Consider the following 17,916-nt stretch of genomic DNA (forward strand, 5'->3'; position numbering starts at 1 on the left):
CCTTGGACTACACCCCCCGTCTGCATTCACTTTCGAGCAGCCCGATGCGGTGAGTGAGCGGGATGCATTGCTTTCCCCAGTTTCCGGGACTTTATTTTCTGGGGCTATTCAGAGCGGGATGGGAGACTGTACGGATCGCTTACCTACCTTCGTGGTAACGGATCCCTCCCAAGTGGGCGTGTACAAACCCGCTGCTAAACTGACAGACTGTGTCTCTGCCGCTCCTTCTGAGCCAGGACTGTATCGCCATTCTCCGGCTCAGTTCTGTGTCCAGCTACAAGCTTCCCAGTCTGTAGGTCCTCCGTTAGCCTCCCTAGGGGCACAATTACATGTTCTACCGCCGCTCCAGTCAGCCACTCAGCCACCACCACCACTAGCATCGCTACAGCCCACAGTTCCGGTAATGGCTGAGCCACAATTTTCGCACTGGTTTTCCACCGCTGTTTCTGAGCAGGGAGATAAACTGTTTCACTACGGACTTGTTCCTCAAAAGCTGGCAACCTTAGAGACTGTTGCTCTCTCCGGGGCTTCCCCAGAGGCTGGGTTACAGCCCTCAGCTTACTCTGGACCCCTGGTGGCCAAGATGCCAGCTGTGAACTGCACCGGGCTGTCACTGCCTGAGCAGGGTCAGTGCTCTGCGCAGCTGCAGCCCTCCTTATGTGTGCCAGAGGCCCACGTGCCTACTGGTTTTGTTTCATGTGTGCCAGAGGCCCACGTGCCTACTGGTTTTGTTTCACATGTGCCAGAGGCCCGCGTGCCTACTGGTTTTGTTTCATGTGTGCCAGAGGCCCGCGTGCCTACTGGTTTTGTTTCACATGTGCCAGAGGCCCGCGTGCCTACTGGTTTTGTTTCGTGTGTGCCGGGGGCCCCGGTGCCCGCTGGTTCTGCGGCTGTTTTCGCTGGGGGTCCCGAGGAGCCCGTCCAGCCTCCTGTTTCGCTAGCTGGGGGTCCCAAGGAGCCCGTCCAGCCACCTATGGCTGCTTTACCACCTGTGGCTGCGGCGCCGCCTCCTGCAGTGCCACCACCTGCAGCACCACCGCCCGCAGCCGTCCCGCTGTCTTCATCCACGCCCGATCCGGCCTCCGTGTCTTCATCCACGCCCGATCCGGCCTCCGTGTCTTCATCCACGCCCGATCCGGCCTCCGTGTCTTCATCCACGCCCGATCCGGCCTCCATATCTTCAGCCACGCCTCAGCCTGAAGCTTCATCCTCGCCTGATTCTGGTCCAGCTTCATCCTCACCTGGCCCAGCTTCAGCTACAGCGTCAGCTTCGCCTGGTCCAGCTTCAGCTGCAGCTTCTTCATTGCCTGGCCCGGTTTCATCCTCGTCTTGTTCAGCATCATCAGCATCGTCTGGTCCAGCATCATCAGCATCGTCTGGTCCAGCTCCAGCTTCATCTCCGCCTGGTCCAGCTCCAGCTTCATCTCCGCCTGGTCCAGCTCCAGCTTCATCCTCGCCTGGTCCAGCTCCAGCTTCATCTCCTGCTTCATCCTCGCCTGGTCCAGCTCCAGCTTCCGCTTCTGCTTCATCCTCGCCTGGTCCAGCTTCCGCTTCATCATCGTCTGGTCCAGCTTCCGCTTCATCATCGTCTGGTCCAGCCTTCGTGTCTGCATCCTCGTCTCCGCCTGCTGCGGTCCCGTCTTACGTGTCCTCAGCCTCGCCTGGCCCGGCCTCGTTTGGGTCTGGAGCTAAACGGCCGTTTTCTGGACCGCTGGCTAGGCTACTGGCTGGGCGCCATCGCCTGAGCGGCCGCCGTTGCCTTCCGCACGGCCGGCCCCCGGACCGCCAACGCCTGAGCGGCCGCCGTTGCCTTCCGCACGGCCGGCCCCCGGACCGCCAATGCCTGAACTGTGCTTCGGACTCTGCTCCCCTGTGACTTTTGTGAGCGTTTGTTTGGGACTCTGGGGCCTCCGTTTTGGTCGTGGCCCGGTCCCTCCGTCCTGGGCCCCCTGCCGCCCACCCGGGTCTGGTGGTGTGCTTCTGTGGCTGTCTGGGGCCAGCCCTTGAGGGGGGGGTACTGTCATGGTCCTGCGGCCATGACTCAGTGACTTTATGTTTATGTACTTATTGTTATTACTTTCATTATTATTCATGGCTGTTTTGGGATGGTTTGTGTTTGGGGTTTTAGACACTGGGTTCTGGGTTTGTGCTCCCTCTGTTGGTCCCTGGTGTTAGTGTTCCCCTGTCTCGTCAGGTTAATCAGGTCCAGCTGTGTCTCCCACCTGTGTGTGATTTCCCAGTGTCTCTTTGTGTATTTATAGTGTGTGATTTCCTCTGCTCCTCGTCGCGTCGTCTGTGTTCATACCTGGTGTAATCCCCTGCGTACTCTCCCTGCTGTTCTCCCTTCATGTTCAGGTTTGCCACCCCTTTGTGTAGTTTCTCCCAGTTTAGTTCGTCCTTAGTTCTGTTTTACCATCTCCACTTTATGTTTGTTATTATCAATAAATCACCCTCACAACTGAGAAGTGCTGCGTTTTGAGTCCTCCTTCCACTCTCCACACGGCCGCTCACCCCGGACCGTGACAGAATCTGCATTTCACTGAGACATGAAAGGCTCTAGGGGGCAGTGTATTAAAAAAAGTTGAATAATATTCATCGTTTAATGTTTAAAATCCTGCTGTATAGGCATTTTTATATAAACCATCAGCCGCTTAAGGAAATTTATTTATTATTTTATTTATTTATTATTTATGAATTTTACTTTAATATTTCAAATGAAAGCCCCAGTTGATCCCTGGGACACGCACATAAGCGGAAGGAGAAATAGTTTCCATATCAAATATTGCTTAGACTTGATCTTTTTTGGTAGTTTTACTTGCTTCTGTTTTCTTTCTTAGTAATGAAAGACAGATTTACTTCAAATCATTGAGGAAACACAACGATCTTCTAATATCCTGATCCATAAGGTGAAACACGACGATCGGATGTTTTGGTATCAATACGCAGACAACTATAAAAACACCTTTAAGTTACTTGTATTTTGTTACATCATCCTGCATTTCGGGATTGCTGACAGTAAGTTAAGAGGTTAATACAATTAACTCAATATATTTCATCTCGTTCTCAATATGCTAATCTTAGGTTACCTTATATGTTCATTTAATATACAATATCCTGCTACAATCAACTGATGTCAATTTGTGTGCAAGGAGAAGGAAAATGGTGGTGAGGTCTACAACTTTTGATGAGTGAATGAGTGGATATAATACTGAGAGGCTGAGTGTGTGTTGGTAAAGTGTAAACTGCATCAAGGACAGAAAAAAAATCGCCTTCGTAACATCAACTCTGTGTAAAAATCTACAAAAAGAGCACACTAACACCAAGCTAACCAGAGAGAAAATTCTTACGGTTTGATTTCCTTGAATTAAAACTCTTCAAACAAACACACTTTGTTCTTTTTAGCCATGAATGATGTTTGTGCTGTTTTTAGTCTGTGATCAAGGTTAAGCTGGTTGTCTGTTCTTTGTTATCTGCTGAGTAGAGGTGTGAATCAGTTAGAGACAAATTTTCTATCAGTGCTTTTTCTCAAACCCACAGAACCACACGACAGGAACGACATGTGCGAGCAAAGTTTACTGATGCTGCAGAGGAAGCAGACGACAGCACGGTGCCACGCTTATAAATGAAATGAAGAAAAAGCAAAGTTACTGAGGACTAGGGATGGGTATTGATAAGATTTTAACGATTCCGATTCCATTTTCGATTCTGTTTAACGATTCGATTCTTTATCGATTCTCTTATCGATTCTTTTTTTAAAAAAGGAGAACACTAAGGTCGATTAGCTTAGAACTTTGTTTTATATCTTCTCTTTGAACAAGGTAGAAATTTAGGAGTAACATGGCCTTACAAACCCAACAGTGAGATCTTAAGAGATCCAGCCTACGGCTCTTCAATGGGGTGTCACAGGGTCGCCAGGAAAAAAAATTGTAAATGTAAAATAATAAAATAAATATTCTTCTGTAGCAATAACGAAGTATAACATAAATTGTTCTGTGGCAATTACACAAGAATATCCAGTAATGTCCCTGCCTACAATTAAACACATTCACTTACCAAAAATCGGGGCATCTGCTGTGGCAAATGGGTGCAAGCCTTTTACCACAAACTTAGACACTGCTCGGTGACATTCGTCTATCCTGGCCTGAAAGGAGACGCTACCGGTAGACTGCAGCGAGAACTGCCAGTGAGCGCCAGCCAGACTCTGTCTGTCTCTCTCATCATGGTCACCTACATGTACAGTAATGTCAGGTCTTGTAATAAGACAGATCGCGCTAACATAATATGCACTGTTAGTTGATTATTTACCTGCCGCATTAACGGGAGAGGACGTGCAAACGTTACCGCTGCTGCTGGGTTGAGAGTCACGAGTCCGGAGCGGAATTAAAAACACGTGTCATCGCGTGTTTTGTGAGCAAATGCTTTTGCATATTCGTAGTGTTTCCTCCCTTAAATGAAATATCTACTTTGCAAGTTGCCCTGTTGTCATCGGCTCTCATAAAGTATAATCAAACTTTTGAGTGTTTAAGCCGCTTAGGCGCCATGTTTCCTGCCAGGTAAATGACGCTCCGCAACGTGGTGACGTCATTCGGGGCGACTGGAATCGATAAGAGAATCGTTTGCAAAAATGGGAAACAATTCCAAGGAATTGAAACACTGGGAACCGGTTCTCAACAAGAACCGGTTTTCGATACCCATCCCTACTGAGGACATTTAAAGTAACGCATTACATTTATATTTCTAATTAATGTAATTATACTATATACAGACAGACTTATACAACCACGAGAGTGATTATAAGAGTGTAAATTATAGCGAGAGGACACTACACAATATAGACAAGTAAATATTATAAGTCAAATTCCTCAGGTCTGATGGGCTGTGTGGACCAGTTTGAGACCAGCAGCTGGACGTCATTGGTTGGACTGGTGGACTACATCAGTAAAGAATAGATGATGTCTGGCTCTGGTTTAAAGTCTGAACACAAACACACACAGTTCAACATGAGAAGAATAAGCAACTCTAAAACCCTCTGTTGTGTTTATGTGAAGTAAACTGACAAATGGGGAGAGGATTTAAAACACATTGGTAATAAATTTACATTTGATGTTGAGGGTTCAGACGGTGAGGCAGACATTGTCTCTGAAGGATCAAACTACTTACAGGAGAATCCAGTGTTGGGTGCAACGCGTTACTTAGTAAAACTATCGGCTGCTGTTAATAGCACGAGTAATCTACTGAAGCACCTGACACGAGAGCATAGACGAACACTGAGTGATCCTTGTTCATCATCCATGGATAACAAACAAATAAACAATTTGTTCAGAGTTATTTCAGCCACTGAAAGATGTTCCTGCTGTTTTTAATCTGTGGTTGAGATTAAGTTGTTTGTCTGTTCTTTCTTATCTGCTATGTGTATCAGTTAGAAACACAACTCACATTTTTCCATCAGCAATACTTCTGAAACCCACAGAACCACACGACAGGAACAACATGTGACAGCAAAGTTTATTGATGCTGCAGAGGAAGCAGGACAACACTGTACAGATGACATTCATATTTTAGTTATACTATTAACACTCATACAAACACTTAGAGTGTATATTTTAATGAGAAGGCACTAGAGAATATATGCAAATCAACATTGTGTGGCTGTGTGGACTAGTTAGAGACCAGCAGCTGGACGTCAGTGGTTGGACTGGTGGACTACTTCAGTGAGGAGTAGACAACGTCTGGCTCTGGTTTAATGTCTGAACACAAACACACACAGTTCAACATGAGAAGAATAAACAGCTCTCTAAACTCATGTTTATGTAAAGTAAATGAACACAACAGGAGAATGTTAGTGAAAGTATCAGAGCATCACAGTTAAAGTCTGAAGAAGAATAAAATCAAATCTTTATGTTAAAGAGAAGTTTATGTATCTGACATCTTACAGACACAAACTCAGTTTCATTAAAACACACACAGAGGACTGCAAATACCACAACTTCTAAATGCACTGTTAGTGTACAGGATGTGTGTTGAAAGAAGAGAGTTATTGTTCCTCATAGCACAAAGATGATGTGATCATCTTTTTTCTACTTTGGAAAATCACCCTCTGGTTATATTTGGTCACTGGTTATTAACAGTAGGAGAAGAAAAAAAACACTAATTTTACCACAAGCTACAAAACAGCCCCACACTTTGAAACACACTATCATCAGCACTGTGATGAGAGATCCCAGTTTAGCTTCATATGTCAGCTCATTGAAAACAACAGGAGGGAGTAGCTGATGTTGGTGAGGATGCAGATAAATGAAATGTTTACAGACAACATCAGCACCCTTCATTATTAATACATAAAATCCAAAATCAAAATAATAATCTGTACCAAACTGCCCTTAAGTTGTGGTTGATATTTCACACTGTAAAAAAGATCCGTATATTTAACAGTGAAAGACAGTAAAAATACGACAGGAAAAACCTGTTAACTATAAAACAGTTTAAAACTGTTGATTTGATGTGAAATTGCTGTAAATAAAGAAATGTAGAAAAACTGTAATATGTACATTTTTTCTCTGAAAAAAATACATAAACCTATTGTAAATCACTCTTGCGTAGTTTTTTTAACGGAAGATTCCAATAAAGTTTAGAACAGGCAAACACAATTTTTTTTACATTTATTTATTGAAAAAAATACAGGTTTTAATTGCTGAAAGTAAGCATGGTTGTGCTGGTAATGGATACATGCTGTAATATGACTGTGATTTTTGCATTAATTTCACATAATAATAATAATGGATTAGATAGTGGTTTTCAAGAAGCCCAAAACACTTTACATTAAATCCATTCTTGATTCATAGCACATTTAATACAGCATATTCATATAACAGGTACATATGTCCCAAGATCTTTATACTAGAAATGTATTAGGGTAATTTTTGGATGTAGTTTTTGTAAAGAATATGGGATGTAGCTCTTAAATCTACATTCTGTTGAACTCAATAAACCATGAGTTTAAAATGTAAAAGCTAACAACAACTTGAGAGACCTACAGCTAATGATAGACATACTATATTATTGAGTGAATTCATATAATCCCAAAAGTGTTAAAACAATAATCTGTTGTCTGTTCTATTTATTCATAGTTAATTATCATATGAAGAAAAAAGATTTTAAAAGCACCTCCTCCCAAAATTAAGCATTTTCCCCTGACGTTTAGAGCACCGTTTCACATCAAGGCGCCCGATTTCAAATGGGCCAATCAGTGCACTGCATCAGGCTCCACTGCAGATAACGTCTGTACAGCTCCACACAAGTTTTGCTTTGGACTACGGCAGCACGCTATCTTCATTTTCGTGGACTTGTTTCTCATTTTTTTTAATTTAACGTCTGCCACAGCTCGTCTTCAGTTACTACGGTAAGAAAATAATCCAACTTGGTTTATTTATCGACAGCATTGTGTTGCAGGCAGTGAAGGCGCAAATGATAAATTTACGTTAGCTTTAGCTCGTTTCTAACATTAGCGTTAGCTACATCAGGCTGAAAAGAGCCTTGCAAAACCAGCAGTGCGCGTTTTGAGACGTGTTTTGGAGACGGGTGTATTAATGGAAACCGTCTAATTAGTATAGCTATATTTGAATGCTTTGTCTAAATGCGGCCTGGATTTTCCCGCCTTGTTTGACATCCGGCTGAAGCTTTAAGTTAGCTAGCCTCGCAGCTGTGTCATATTGGTTATGTATTTTTGCAGCATATGTGGAGAATCGGTTCAGTCCGTGAAAGCTTATGTTTTGCATTGCAGACTGCATCGTAATGAACCCCGGTGTATTTTTAAATGTGTTGAAGTAAGTTGTAAGCAGGTGTTTTCTGGATATGCTGCTTTAAAGTCTCACTTCTACCGCCACCACACTGGTACCGCAACTGTTTCTCAGAATGCTACCTTAATGGGTTTGAATTGCACTGTCTCACTTTGTGAACGCCAATGTGAGGGAACTAAAGCTTTGATTGCTCACTTACAGGAACACATAGAAGAGGGACAGCATGTAACTTGTCCAGTGAGAGGATGCCAAAGTGAGTTCTCTGTAAAATCTACATTTATCTCCCATATGTCTAGAAAACACAAACGTTAGGTAAATGTGATTTGTGGTTTAAACAAAGATACTCAGAGAGTCCATCTACAAGTGCCACCATACAGGAAGGTGTCAGTGTATCAGATATAGAAGACCCTGGTATGGATGGGTCTAATTTCAGTGACCTGTATCTCAGAAATGTATGTATGTTTTACATTAAACTACAGGGACAGCATCTTCTGCCAGCATCTACCATTCAAACCATTGTTGAAGAAATACAAAATATACATGAATTGAGACAGATGTATACATTGAATAGACTAAGCTCATTTCCAAAAGATATGTCAGTTTCAGATGAAGACATAAAAATCTGTGACACAGTAAAACAATCTGACTTGTTCTCAGCTTGTCACACAGGGTCCCTGAGAACTTCTTATTCAAGAGTTCAGGGCTTTAAAGCTGTGTTCAAGTATATTGAACCCAGAAAAGTGTTTTTGGGCAGGGACAAGAACAGGATGGAGAGATTTGCCTATTGTGTTCCTCTGCTAAATATTTTGAAGGGTATGCTGGAATCAAGTTTTTGGCAAGGTCTCATATCAGTGAATCCTAATAATGTTTCAAGACCAGATGTTCTCAGGGAATGTTGTGATGGTAACGTGTTTGTGTCAAACAAATTTTTTCAGGAAAATCCGCATTGCCTCAAGCTGGTTCTATACCAGGATGCATTTGAAGTAGTGAACCCACTTGGTTCTGCCAAAAAGAAGCACAAGGTTTTGGCTGTGTACTTCTCTCTACTCAACATCCCACTAACACCCTTCATCATTGTTTGCGGTAAGGTGAAAGAGCAAAATTCAACTTTTTTTTTTTTTTTTCTGTTGTAACTGCCACATTCTTGTACTCTTGGCTTGTTTCGTTTCATGTTCTGTTGCTTCCTCACTAATACACTGGATAACACAACCATATAAGTTCAACTAGTAACATAACTCATCCTATGATCCATGTAACAAGTATCTCTGTATTTGTATATATGACTGACATTAAAGCTCTTGTTATTAAAGTTTTTAATTTGTTGTTGTTGTTTTAATTCTCAGGTTCCTCCTGCTTCGCTGCTGAGACATTCATGTTGAGCATTGACAAGAAGATTGTCAACGACCGCATCACAACCTTCACCTCTGCTATCTGCCTAATGTTTGGCAGTTACTACTGCTTTAACATACACTACCCAGTGGAACTACGATCAACACTGGAGTTCCTTCAATGGTAAAATTTATTTTATTATGGATTTATTTTTGTGCTTTTCAAACTTGGCCATTTGATATCCCAACTCAGGTTGTTAATTTCCTCAATCTCTCTCGCCCTTTTTTTCATAAAGGTGTTTATTTTCCATAAATCCTGAGAGAGCCACCAAGGTTGAATCCAAGAAGAAAAAAGTGTTCTCAGTCAATCCCAGAGTCCTCACTCTCATCTCAGACATTGCTGACCATGAGTGGATCTAGTCCTACCCCTCTTGTTTGAGACAAAGTGATAAAGGTATACTATGTTACATACTTTACAGATGTTCTGTTTTTGAAACAATTGTTACATTTCTGATTATGAGTGGGAAGTTTTTAACAATGTGAAGTTTTACTAGACACAATTTGTAAAAGTACATGGTCTACTTTTGATTCACTGTTTTATATCTGAAAAATGTATCTGGTAAAAATGTGGTAAACCTGCGATTTTGTTTCTTGGATTTTAATTTTCCCAGTTTTAAAGATATTTGTATTCCAATAGTGTAAAAGTATGCTGCATGTACATTGCTGGCATTTTGTAGTTATCCAAAAATTTGCGGTTGAAGTTCTCAAAGCAAGTGTAAAGTTTTTGTTTGTTACCTGATGCAGTTTTAAGATGTACATTTTCAGGTTTACTGCTCAGTTCTGTGTGCAAAATATGTGGGTGTAAACTTGTTCCTGTAATTTCTTCAATTCAGATTTTCTTTCAATTATAGAAAAAATGTTTAATTCTCTATATTTGTATTTGGATAATTTGAAAAGTCAAGATTCTACGTGTACTGACATTTATGTAGTGAAAACAGCACCAAAACACTTAAAGGTGTCTGAATTGTCTGCTAAAGGCAGATGTAAAGTATAATGTGTGCTCAACTTAAAGCACTGGTTTTGCACAGTTTGAACAGAACTTGTAAGAATTCTGTGATTCCTCACTGTTACTGTCATGGAGATAACTAGTAACTATTTGTGATTTGTTGAGTACAAATGTAAATGTTTGATGTTCAAAACATCAAAGATGTTAAATAAAATACTTTTTTGAAAATTTAAGGTGGACATTTTTGTGTTACATTTAGTAATTTGAATAAAATCATGGTTTGTGTATTAAGCTTACAGAGTAGAACACTTAAAAGCACTCTAGTCTAAAAACGACAAAATAAAATTGTATTTTATTATTTTTTTGATAATTAATTTTACAGGGAAAAAATGTGTTTTCTGGCACAAACTTTATTTTATGTTATTTTCATGTTAATTCAAGGGAAAAACATTATTTTTTCTTCAAGTTTAAACATTTTCTTCTACGGTAAAATATTGACCCTAGCACTATTTTTAACCGTAAAATCAACAATAACAATACCTTGTTACCGTTAAAGAAGAAAATGTTTCACCCGTAATTTTACGGTAGATTTCTGGCAACCAAAGCTGCCAGCGTTTTACCGTAAAATCTACTTCTTTTTTTTTACAGTTCAGCATCTGGCTGAAGTGACTGAAGAGGTGTGAGCATAAAGTGAGTAGGATTTTTTAAATGACAAGTTCTTTCAAATGTAACGTTTCAACAAACGTTCAACGCTCAAAGATCATCAAACACACAAACAGTTTGTCTCACAGTGTGTTGTAGCTAAAGGTTCAGCTGCTGTATTTGACAAGGAGAGAAATGAAAGTGTTATGACCGTGTGCAGGGAGGCAGGAAAAGGACCCAACATGCAGACTCCTGGAAGCAGAACTTAAACGCAAGGACCACTGCTTTACTGCAGGCATCAGTCAAAAACAGAACAAACCAGGAGGGCTAGAAACTGAACAAGAACCAAAACACACAGGCAGGTCTGAGGGCATGAATGTTAACAATGCAGCAAAGCACAGAGGCAGGCACAGACAATAAATACAGAAGGTCAACAGGGCAAAGAGGGAGAAGGAGGGCGACACAGCTGAGGATAATTACACATGATGAGAAAGGAGGATGCAAAACTGAGCACACTGATTATTAAGACTAGTGCACAGAGGAGCTGGGGGCAGATAAACATAACAGCACGAGGGTAAACACAGCCCAAGAACTCACACAACAATATGCACACATGGAACCAAAACCTAAGAACTAGAACTCAGTAAAAACTAAGGAATACTTAAGACAGACACCAAAACCAAGAGACTCACAATGACCAGTGTTGGGAAGGTTACTTTTAAAATGTATTCCATTACAGAATACATGCCCCAAAATGTATTCTGTATCGTATTCCGTTACGTTACTCAATGACAGTAACGTATTCTGAATACTTTGGATTACTTAATATATTATCATGCTTTTTACAACAACGTGAATGTACTATTGCTGTGTGATTTATTACTATTACTGAAGGTCCGCGACTCCGAACTGTAGTAACGGGACCTCTGACTAATACGGCGGGGTCCCTGTCGGCTCATAGCCGAAAAATAGCTTTACTTTGTTGTGTGGGTCAACTTTTCTTGCGGGAGACAGAGAGAGGCGTTGAAAGACTGCTCCAACGGAACTTATTGTTTTCGGAGGAAACAAACACAAACACGGTGTACAGTCGAGTCCTAATAGCTTACTTACAACTGGGCTCGTCAGGCACTCTTCTTGGCTGAAGTGGTTATTATTATATTTACATGCTTCCAGCTCCCGTTTTTCCTCGATGACAACTCGTACCTTTCCACTCCCCTTTTTCTCCCTCCTCGCGCTCACAGACCCATAACGTGTATGGCAGTCCATTCTCCCTGCAGCACGGACTACACTGCCCATGATGCTACATTCTTTAGAGCTATGCTTGTAGCATTCTGCCTGTTAGCTTAGCACAACAACAACAACAACGAAAAGACGCTCTCTCACCCAGGAAACACACACACAGAGAGAGAGAGAGCGTCGCCCTGTAACCATGGCAACCGTAACCCTGCCGCTTGGAACAACAGAATGTAGCTGTCAAACAAACCCAAACAGTTCTGACCCGCGACAATATGAAACAGGAAAGTACCGCAGTGTAATCCATTTATTTCAACAAAGTAACTGTATTCTGAATACCACCTTTTTAAACGGTAACTGTAACGGAATACAGTTACTCATATTTTGTATTTTAAATACGTAACGGCGGTACATGTATTCCATTACTCCCCAACACTGACAATGACACATGAAATCAAGGAATAACAATACAAACAGAAAACACTGGGTCCCTGACCTAGGACTGTTTCTTCACTCAGAAAGATGAAGAGAGGTTGGATTTAAAGGAAGAAACTGAGGGTGGACAAACTCAAATAATCTTCATCATGTAAAGAATAAAAAATGAACCAGTGTAACAGGAAGTAAGATGATCTGTGTGTGTGTGTATTTTCATGGTAAAAAGCTCTTAAAGTGGGAATTCGGCATCCGATTTATGTTGATCTGGATCATAAAATGTCAAAATGAATTAATTAGTGAGTTCACAGAGTTCCTTTAGCCAAGTTTTATAATTCCTCTAAATATTAACATGAAGCCTAAACACACAGCGCATTAAAAACTACCTCTGCTTCCTTTGATTGGCTGTTGTTGATGACTTGAGCCTTTGGTGTACGTGATGTCATCATCTCCAACTCCTCCCCTGTCAGATAAAAGAAACCAGAATGAACACCAAAGTAATTTCACTGTTTCATAATCACAGCAGGAAACTGTTTAAATAATTTGTGAATATGACGGTAAAATAATTTACAGAACTTTACTCTGAGAAACTAAACCTGAAAGAGAAACGGCTCAGACTCACTTTGAGTTTTCCTTTGAACTTGTAGTCTCACCAGCAGAACCAGTAACAACACAAGAACCATAACACAGACTGATCCAACACATGACAACACAGAGAGAACAGGAGGAGAGAGTGATGGAGGAAGAGTGATGGAGGTGGAACCAGGAGGACAGGTGGATGTAGGTGGAGGTGTGGATGTAGGTGGAGGTGTGGTGGTGTGTTCCCCTAAAATAAAGCAAACACAGTCATTAAGTTGTCGTCACATTGTGAATGTTGAAAGCTGCAGAAACACAGACAGGTGAGTGTGTCACCTGTGACAGTGATCCAGCTGGATGGAGACTCTCCATGACCGCTGATGTCACACTTGTAGAGGCCTTCATCAGACCTGGAAACATGCTGGATGGTCATGTGACCTGTAGGCTGCTTCCTGATGAGGGAGCCATCTTTATAGAAAGCAGCTGGGAGGTTGGAGGGAGTGGTCTTTGTTTTACAGAGCAGAGTGACGTCATCTCCCTCCATCACAGGGAGGACAGGACTCTGCAGGATCACTGATCCACCTCAACACAGAGACAAACTACAGCATTTCATCCATTTACACACAGCTTCATCAACACTAACTCCACACACTCAGCTTACCAGTGACTGTCAGGTTAACCATGTTACTGATGGGACCCTCTCTGGACTCACACCAGTAAACTCCACTTTCCAATGAGATGATGAAGCTGATGTTACAAGAAGAACCAGACCATCTTCCCCACCCATCTCCACACTGAGTCCTCTGTCGTTTGCTTGTGTTTCTCCTCAGAGTCCATCCAGCAGAGCTGTCGTCCTCCTCACAGCTCAGAGTCACAGAGTCATCTTCAAAGAACTGAGAGCTGCTGGGACTCACAGTCAGATGAGCTGTGAGGGTTAAAATGAAAAACGGATGATCTGTTAGACTTTACATTGTGAAATATGAACACAATCAGGTCATATCAGTGAGCATTTATCAGGTTTAAACTGTGACAGAAGAAGGTTACTGACCTTGGTTTGTTGTGCAGCTCAGCAGTGAGATCAGAACTAAAGAGGAAAGGTTGGTTTGAGTTTTCACAAACACATCAATTCTTCATCAATCAGTCAATCAATCAAGTGATGAGTCATATTTTCTTCTGTACTGCTGTGTCTGATAAAGAGAAGAGATTCTGTTGTGTTGATTAAAATGCTCCTTTAAAGTCTGATTTATGCTTCATGTCAAAATGTGAAACTTGTCAAATGTCATGACTGCAGTCAGACAAGAATCACATCCATAGACCTAAAAAACAGAACACTGATAAAAATTAACTCAACATAAAACACATTTATTTTCAAGATTAGACAGTCTTTAAATTAAAGTACTTCTATAACAATGTGTCAGAGATCAGTCGAGTCATTGTAGTCTAACATCTACCTTTGTGGTACAGATTATTATTTAGATTTTTATGTTTTGTTAATAAATGCTGCTTATGTTGAATGTAGACATTTTAATGTTTCTGCTCCTGAGCAGAAACAAGCAGTCTTGGTGTTAATCCGAGGATGGAGGATTTTTTTATTATTGTTAAATGAATATAATTCATTTTTGTTAATATCGTTCTACTTTGTTTTCATGCCGTAGACCTTTTGTATGCATTGAGTAAAAGACAGCCGAGTATCAGTAAAATGTATATCCACAGTACAGTTCTGTTTTTAAATCACTAAACTGCTAAATTCAGTTTTTCACATCCTGTTTTTCTGTAAGATGCTCAAACTTCCTCTTCACAGCTGAAATGTGTCTTCTTTGTGTTTTAAACTTTCTTGAAATACTGTTTCACTTGTTGCTTATGTCATTTTCTTTCATCTGTCATCAATCAACATTCAAAAAATCTGTAAAAATAAACTTTAGGTAACCTTAAGAGGTTTTTACTTACTGAGCAGACATTGCAGAGATGTTTCCTCCATCGTTCCTCTCAGTGATGTGACGTCTTTTAGATTTACAGAAAATGAATCCCCGCCCTCTTGCTCTGTGCACTCCTGCTATTTCTTTTGGGCTTTTTTTTCTTGTTTAAAAAAAATCTTGAAACTACCTGTGCAAACACGTTTTCATAACAAAACCAACATTTTAAAATCAAATGATCTCTAGCAGTCATGCACCAAAAGAGATTTGAATAACGTGTTCTTCAGGATGTATGGAAATCTGGATTTTCTCCACTCTGTTTTAGTCACTTTGTGTCAAATGAAACATGAAACAACATGTGCAGCTTTCTTCAGGACATTTTAAAGAAAATCTCTTGGTGACACTCAGTGGCGTGTCTAGAAATTTTTTGTTGGGGGGCCAGGTAGGGGCACAGATTTGGAGAAGGGTAGCAGATGTAATTGGCAGATAATGTTTAAAAAAAATTCTACCAACCGTTAACCATAATTCAATAATCCTATAAACCTAATAACCGAATGCGCTTTTAACTCTTATTAGAATGAGATTTTAACCACTACGGTGCAAAGTTGTTAGATACTGTGTTGATAAAGTACAAGAGATACAATCAGTGCTTTGTCAGTGTTTACTCAGCATTCAAGGACAGCAATATTTGCATAATATTTTTACTGACATATAGTGCACATATGTTTTGGGCAAAAACATTTTTTAATATTAAAATACGAACATTTGTAACAAACAATTGACAAATTAGCCAATGCAAAACTTTATCTGCCTATTAAAAAAAAGAAGATAATCTTCTCACAAACTGGTGTTTGATTTTGAAACAGGAAAAAAGTGGGGAAACAACTGAAAAGACTAACATTTGAATAAAACCTGAAAGCAAGTAAATACTTTCTATGCTGCCTTATGGTAAACTTTGTGTCACGGTCTGACTGGCAGACCGTGAGGGGATGTTGGAGAAAGGACCCAAACGCTGGACTTAGTGGAATGAGCAGTGGGTTTATTTACAGTGAGGTAAATGTACACCACACAATAAATCTCCAAAGTGCTCCCTCGACTCCCGTGACGTGTCTTCTCCTAAGTGCTGGTATCTCTTGCTCTCTGCCCTGTGCCTTCGCACACCCCGTGTGTCTTGCAGTCCTGTGTTCCGCTGTCCTCCTGAGGAAAAACGACAGACACAGCCGTTATGGCACCAACTCCAGCAGGTATACACTGACCAGGACTATAAACACTGACATGAAGTCTAACTCAACGATCCTGCGCCAGAGGAAGCTCCATCGCTCTGTTAAGTAGCTCCCCCGACGAGCCTGATCAGAAGCAGGTGTGTGAGAACCTAGGCATGACCGGCAGGGCCACGCCCATCAGGCCTGCAGGTGGCTGTCCTTCATCCTTCAGCCACACCCGCAGACACACACCAGCATGGAACACAAGAGCACAGTGCAGCAAAAATACATCCAATACAATAACACCAATAACAATAACAGCAATAGTAACACTAAAGGTCCACACTTCTCACGGACCCCAAGTCCCCGGAACCGGGTCCGTGACACTTTGGTAATATTGATAAAGAACAACACTGGCTGATGATGAAATACAGTCAGCTGGCATGGTGACACTGCCAGTATTAACCTGCAGGGCTGGACTGGGACAGAAAATCGGGCATTTTGACTAGAGACCGGCCCACCAGGTATTAAAGTCATAAAAACTTTGAATGAAAACAAATGCTGTTGTGACAGTGATGTACACAGTCTTGTTAGTATATATGCAGGATTTCTATACATTTTACATCAGATAAAAACTTTGGTTGTAAGATTCAGATAATTATTTAATAAAAGCTAATATTTCTTTCTGCCCTTCTTTCCCTGTTAATGCCCCCTGGCAAAACTTTCCTAGATCCGCCCCTGCACAGTTACCAGCTGTCAGCTACAAAAAAAAAGGATCCTGGTGTTATTTGTCTCTCAGAAACAGTTCATAACTTCCTTTCAACTCATTCATGTCACCTAAAAGGTAAACCTGTTTCTCCATCACCTGTTCAGCTCTGATGATTCAGTAAGGACATCTCCTGGTTTCATCTTCATGTTTCCCTCTCATCACATATCCAAACCGACATCATGACCAGCAGCTTTACAGCTGTGGCTCCAGCAAACATCAGCTGATACTAGAAATTAATATTAAATAAATTCTAACAACAGCTGATCAAGCTTAAACGTGCTGCTGTTGTTTATCTGCTAGTTTATAAAAAATACTTATTTTCCACCCTGATTTACAAATAAATTCTTTACAAATCCTACCATGTGGATTCATGGATTTTTTTTTCACATTCTGTCTCTCACAGTTGAAGTGTACCTCTGGTGCAAATTACTGACCTCTGTCATCATTTTAGGTGGGGGAACTTGCACAATCGGTGGCTGACTAAATACTTTTTTGCCCCACTGTATATCTTAAAACTCATGACTCTTATGTTAGCTCCCCTCAGCATACGGTCTGAAATATTCGACGGCTGCAATAATTCTTCAAGTGTTATTTTTTCCTTGGTATTCTAATTTCACCGAAGTTTACTAAACTCAACAAACTTAATATTACTTACCCGGACATTTAAGTAATATTGGCCTGGGGGTGGCCTGTGCCCCCCCACCCCGCTGGACACGCCACTGGTGACACTCTACGATTGGAGGGGGGACTCTCCGCAGCTGGAAACCACCAGAAAGCTGGAAGCAGCAATTCTAAGTGACCGTATCTAGAGGCTCATCACTGAATCTGAGTGTGGTACTTTCATAGTTTACCCAAGTCCATGATTAACTGCAAAGTGGAAGTAGAGGAGCCAACGCAACAAAGACCACGTAAAGTTTCACAGCAGCGTTGCGAAACGCTGATGCACATAGTGTGTGAAAGTTGCCAACGCTCAAGAACGGTTCCAGACTTCCTCTAGCATTAACATTGTTAGGAAAAAT

The 17,916-nt window shown here is 41.3% G+C and overlaps 2 long non-coding RNA genes across 2 annotated transcripts; both read right to left on the reverse strand.

The window, feature by feature from the left end:
* Positions 1-5,486: 5,486 nt before the first annotated feature.
* LOC113018096 (uncharacterized) lies at positions 5,487-13,131 on the reverse strand. Its single transcript, XR_003271693.1, has 3 exons — positions 13,060-13,131; positions 12,824-12,900; positions 5,487-5,747 (listed from the first exon to the last, which is right to left on the reverse strand). It is a non-coding gene; the product is annotated as an uncharacterized LOC113018096 (long non-coding RNA).
* A 792-nt stretch (positions 13,132-13,923) lies between these two features.
* LOC113018101 (uncharacterized) lies at positions 13,924-15,117 on the reverse strand. The gene is made up of 3 exons (XR_003271698.1): positions 14,961-15,117; positions 14,062-14,200; positions 13,924-13,938 (listed from the first exon to the last, which is right to left on the reverse strand). It is a non-coding gene; the product is annotated as an uncharacterized LOC113018101 (long non-coding RNA).
* Positions 15,118-17,916: the final 2,799 nt, after the last annotated feature.

Source organism: Astatotilapia calliptera, unplaced genomic scaffold, assembly GCF_900246225.1.
Source record: "Astatotilapia calliptera unplaced genomic scaffold, fAstCal1.2 U_scaffold_4, whole genome shotgun sequence".
NCBI lineage: Eukaryota > Metazoa > Chordata > Actinopteri > Cichliformes > Cichlidae > Astatotilapia > Astatotilapia calliptera.